We start from the raw sequence: 6,000 nt of genomic DNA on the forward strand, positions 1-6,000 counted from the left end.
AAGTGTGAGACTGAGAAGGAGAGGCAGATTGGGTGAGAAAAAGACTCAAACACATACAGAGACAGAGATTTGTGTGTTTGATCTATTAAGAGAGAAAGGGAAAGAGTGAGAGAAAGACAATGATAAAGACAGTGACAAGGAGAGAGACAGATAGAGAGAAAGAGATAGAGACTAAAACAGAAAATGATGGAAATACTTCTCAGGTTAGAGGCAGGGACTAACAGAGACAGGCAAAGAAATGGACAGACCGAAATGATGGGAAAGAGAGAGCCAGTCAGACAAAGAATCTGAGAGAATCCCATTGGAACAGACGTGGGCACCGTTAGAAAGAGACAGATTGAGAGACTGAGACAAACGGAGAAACAGGGACAGACAGAGTGAGTCAGACTGAGAGAGACAAAGACTCAGACATACAAACACATACACAGCTCTGTGGAGAGAGAGAGAGAGGCAGAGACCGAGCGACACAGATACATTTCACAATTTCATTTCATTATCGGTTCAGAGTGACACATAGTTACAGAAAATTGTTGATTCAACCGATGAAAATCGGACATCACTGATCAGAATGGGAGGAAATCTGTGTTAAAATAAATAGAAACCAGGAGTGGGAAAGAACCCACGGTGGAAAACCCTTTGAAGTTTAAGGCCAACGACATAACCACTCGGTTATCCTGGCCCTGTGAGAGCTTGGATTCTTTCTCTGTGACAAACTGGGCTTCAACCCCAACCCCACATACAAACACATGCACATAGTCTTTTAGTGAGCATTTACGAACATTTTTAGGAATATTGACACGAGGGCAACTCTCCTACTCTGTTTCGAGTAATGCTCTGGGACCTTTCATATCCACCCGAGGGTGCAGACGGAGCTTCAATTTAACATTTCATCCGAAATTCAACAGCTTCAACATTGCAAAATTCCCCAAGTGCTGCACTTGATTGTTAGCCAAGATGATATGCTCAAGTCCAAGGAGTGCGACTTGAACACACAAACTCCTGATTCAGTCGAGAATGCTGCCACTGAACCAAAGCCGATACAAAAGTTCACAACCGTATTATTTTCCCCAAGTCTTTTTTGTAAGTTCCAGGACATACCAAATTCATGGTGATGATTTCCACAGACAGTTGCACATACACAGAGACAAAAATAGAGATAGACAGACACAGAGACACACATAACCAAAAATTTACACGCACCAACGGGCATGCAGAGCTGCCTTAGACATCTCGAGGGATAGACAGTCTGAATCACTGTCGCAACTTTGACTGATTGTTGCGATTTTTTAATCGGATGTATCGTGAATATTGCAGATTAATAAAAATGAGAACAAATGTCAGTGTTGAAAGGTGTGGGACGTTATTCCAATTATCACATGATCAGTTTGGTAGAGAACTGGTTAAATTGTGAAATGGAATGAAAAATGCTGAGAATCGTAGTCGGCAGGATTCGAACCTACGCGGGAAAATCCCAATGGATTTCGAGTCCATCGCCTTCACCACTCGGCCACGACTACTGTGTCGCTGGCTTTTTAAATGTTACTCAGAAAAAACTCAGTCATCCATCTCTGTGCAGCAGACGGCCAAAGAATCCTGAAAAAGTCTCCGTTTGCTAAAAATCTGGAATAGGCAAACTCCTCTACCTGTATTTTCACAGTTCGATTTCGCTCTGGAATTTTTAATATGTATCTGCCAAGAAACAGAAGTAAAAATCAACATTTTGAAACATCTGCTTCCCCGTCGGGGAATTGAACCCCGGTCTCCCGCGTGACAGGCAGGGATATTCACCACTTTAGTAACGAGGAACTGACGGGCAATTAATCTGTCGGAGCAGGAATCGAGCTGTGAACAGAACTGGACACCATGAGAAGTCGACAGACACATTCAGAGACAGAGACAAACCGACAAACAGGGAGAGACAGACACCGAGATAGAGACAACGAGAGACAGAAAGTGTGAGACTGAGAAGGAGAGGCAGATTGGGTGAGAAAAAGACTCAAACACATACAGAGACAGAGATTTGTGTGTTTGATCTATTAAGAGAGAAAGGGAAAGAGTGAGAGAAAGGCAATGATAAAGACAGTGACAAGGAGAGAGACAGATAGAGAGAAAGAGATAGAGACTAAAACAGAAAATGATGGAAATACTTCTCAGGTTAGAGGCAGGGACTAACAGAGACAGGCAAAGAAATGGACAGACCGAAATGATGGGAAAGAGAGAGCCAGTCAGACAAAGAATCTGAGAGAATCCCATTGGAACAGACGTGGGCACCGTGAGAAAGAGACAGATTGAGAGACTGAGACAAACGGAGAAACAGGGACAGACAGAGTGAGTCAGACTGAGAGAGACAAAGACTCAGACATACAAACACATACACAGCTCTGTGTAGAGAGAGAGAGAGGCAGAGACCGAGCGACACAGATACATTTCACAATTTCATTTCATTATCGGTTCAGAGTGACACATAGTTACAGAAAATTGTTGATTCAACCGATGAAAATCGGACATCACTGATCAGAATGGGAGGAAATTTGTGTTAAAATAAATAGAAACCAGGAGTGGGGAAGAACCCACGGTTGAAAACCCTTTGAAGTTAAGGCCAACGACATAACCACTCGGTTATCCTGGCCCTGTGAGAATTTGGATTCTGTCTCTGTGACAAACTGGGCTTCAACCCCAACCCCACATACAAACACATGCACATAGTCTTTTAGTGAGCATTTACGAACATTTTTAGTAATATTTACACGGGGGCAACTCTCCTACTCTGTTTCGAGTAATGCTCTGGGACCTTTCATATCCACCCGAGGGTGCAGACAGAGCTTCAATTTAACATTTCATCCGAAAGTCAACAGCTTCAACATTGCAAAATTCCCCAAGTGCTGCACTTGAGTGTTAGCCAAGATGATATGCTCAAGTCCAAGGAGTGCGACTTGAACACACAAACTCCTGATTCAGTCGAGAATGCTGCCACTGAACCAAAGCCGATACAAAAGTTCACAACCGTATTATTTTCCCCAAGTCTTTTTTATAAGTTCCAGGACATTCCAAATTCATGGTGATGATTTCCACAGACAGTTGCACATACACAGAGCAAAAATAGAGATAGACAGACACAGAGACACACATAACCAAAAATTTACACGCACCAACGGGCATGCACAGATGCCTTAGACATCTCGAGGGATAGACAGGCTGAATCACTGTCGCAACTTTGACTGATTGTTGCGATTTTTTAATCGGATGTATCGTGAATATTGCAGATTAATAAAAATGAGAACAAATGTCAGTGTTCCAATTATTACATGATCAGTTTGGTAGAGAACTGGTTAAATTGTGAAATGGAATGAAAAGTGCTGAGAATCGTAGTCGGCAGGATTCGAACCTGCGCGGGAAAATCCCAATGGATTTCGAGTCCATCGCCTTAACCACTCGGCCACGACTACTGCGTCGCTGGTTTTTTAAACGTTACTCAGAAAAAACTCAGTCATCCATCTCTGTGCAGCAGACGGCCAAAGAATCCTGAAAAAGTCTCCGTTTGCTAAAAATCTGGAAGAGGCAAACTCCTCTACCTGTATTTTCACAGTTCGATTTCGCTCTGGAATTTTTAATATGTATCTACCAAGAAACAGAAGTAAAAATCAACATTTTGAAACATCTGCCTGCCCGTCAGGGAATTGAACCCCGGTATCCCGCGTGACAGGCGGGGATACTCACCACTATACTAACGAGGAACTGACAGATAGCTGCTCTGTCGGAGCCGGAATCGAGCTGTGAACCGAACTGGACACCATGAGAAGTCGACAGACACATTGAGAGACAGAGACAAACCGACAAACAGGGAGAGACAGACACCGAGATAGAGACAACGAGAGACAGAAAGTGTGAGACTGAGAAGGAGAGGCAGATTGGGTGAGAAAAAGACTCAAACACATACAGAGACAGAGATTTGTGTGTTTGATCTATTAAGAGAGAAAGGGAAAGAGTGAGAGAAAGACAATGATAAAGACAGTGACAAGGAGAGAGACAGATAGAGAGAAAGAGATAGAGACTAAAACAGAAAATGATGGAAATACTTCTCAGGTTAGAGGCAGGGACTAACAGAGACAGGCAAAGAAATGGACAGACCGAAATGATGGGAAAGAGAGAGCCAGTCAGACAAAGAATCTGAGAGAATCCCATTGGAACAGACGTGGGCACCGTTAGAAAGAGACAGATTGAGAGACTGAGACAAACGGAGAAACAGGGACAGACAGAGTGAGTCAGACTGAGAGAGACAAAGACTCAGACATACAAACAACATACACAGCTCTGTGGAGAGAGAGAGAGAGGCAGAGACCGAGCGACACAGATACATTTCACAATTTCATTTCATTATCGGTTCAGAGTGACACATAGTTACAGAAAATTGTTGATTCAACCGATGAAAATCGGACATCACTGATCAGAATGGGAGGACATCTGTGTTAAAATAAATAGAAACCAGGAGTGGGGAAGAACCCACGGTGGAAAACCCTTTGAAGTTAAGGCCAACGACATAACCACTCGGTTATCCTGGCCCTGTGAGAGCTTGGATTCTGTCTCTTTGACAAACTGGGCTTCAACCCCAACACCACATACAAACACATGCACATAGTCTTTTAGTGAGCATTTACGAACATTTTTAGTAATATTTACACGGGGGCTACTCTCCTACTCTGTTTCGAGTAATGCTCTGGGACCTTTCATATCCACCCGAGGGTGCAGACGGAGCTTCAATTTAACATTTCATCCGAAAGTCAACAGCTTCAACATTGCAAAATTCCCCAAGTGCTGCACTTGAGTGTTAGCCAAGATGATATGCTCAAGTCCAAGGAGTGCGACTTGAACACACAAACTCCTGATTCAGTCGAGAATGCTGCCACTGAACCAAAGCCGATACAAAAGTTCACAACCGTATTATTTTCCCCAAGTCTTTTTCATAAGTTCCAGGGCATACCAAATTCATATGATGATTTCCACAGACAGTTGCACATACACAGAGACAAAAATAGAGATAGACAGACACAGAGACAGACATAACCAAAAATTTACACGCACCAACGAGCATGCACAGATGCCTGAGACATTTCGAGGAATAGACAGGCTGAATCACTGTCGCAACTTTGACTGATTGTTGCGATTTTTTAATCGGATGTATCGTGAATATTGCAGATTAATAAAAATGAGAACAAATGTCAGTGTTGAAAGGTGTGGGACGTTATTCCAATTATCACATGATCAGTTTGGGAGAGAACTGGTTAAATTGTGAAATGGAATGAAAAATGCTGAGAATCGTAGTCGGCAGGATTCGAACCTGCGCGGGAAAATCCCAATGGATTTCTAGTCCATCGCCTTAACCACTCGGCCACGACTACTGTGTCGCTGGCTTTTTAAACGTTACTCATAAAAACTCAGTCATCCATCTCTGTGCAGCAGACGGCCAAAGAATCGTGAAAAAGTCTCCGTTTGCTAAAAATCTGGAAGAGGCAAACACCTCTCCCTGTATTTTCACTGTTCGATTTCGCTCTGGATTTTTTAATATGTATCTACCAAGACACAGAAGTAAAAATCAACTTTTTGAAACATCTGTCTCCCCGTCGGGTATTGAACCCCGGTCTCCCGCGTGACAGGCGGGGATACTCACCACTGTACTAACGATGAACTGAGGGATAGCTGCTCTGTCGGAGCAGGAATCGAGCTGTGAACAGAACTGGACACCATCAGAAGTCGACAGACACATTGAGAAACAGAGACAAACCGACAAACAGGGAGAGACAGACACCGAGATAGAGACAACGAGAGACAGAAAGTGTGAGACTGAGAAGGAGAGGCAGATTGGGTGAGAAAAAGACTCAAACACATACAGAGACAGAGATTTGTGTGTTTGATCTATTAAGAGAGAAAGGGAAAGAGTGAGAGAAAGACAATGATAAAGACAGTGACAAGGAGAGAGACAGATAGAGAGAAAGAGATAGAGAC

General features: G+C 43.2%; 3 non-coding genes across 3 annotated transcripts; all 3 read right to left on the reverse strand.

Moving 5' to 3' along the window:
- Window positions 1–1,435: 1,435 nt before the first annotated feature.
- Window positions 1,436–1,517, reverse strand: trnas-cga (transfer RNA serine (anticodon CGA)). The gene has a single exon. It is a non-coding gene; the product is annotated as a tRNA-Ser (tRNA).
- A 1,847-nt stretch (window positions 1,518–3,364) lies between these two features.
- On the reverse strand, window positions 3,365–3,446 carry trnas-cga (transfer RNA serine (anticodon CGA)). The gene has a single exon. It is a non-coding gene; the product is annotated as a tRNA-Ser (tRNA).
- Window positions 3,447–5,314: 1,868 nt separating this feature from the next.
- Window positions 5,315–5,396, reverse strand: trnas-aga (transfer RNA serine (anticodon AGA)). Its single transcript has one exon. It is a non-coding gene; the product is annotated as a tRNA-Ser (tRNA).
- Window positions 5,397–6,000: the final 604 nt, after the last annotated feature.

This window comes from Pristiophorus japonicus, chromosome 23 (genome assembly GCF_044704955.1).
Source record: "Pristiophorus japonicus isolate sPriJap1 chromosome 23, sPriJap1.hap1, whole genome shotgun sequence".
Classification (NCBI taxonomy): domain Eukaryota; kingdom Metazoa; phylum Chordata; class Chondrichthyes; family Pristiophoridae; genus Pristiophorus; species Pristiophorus japonicus.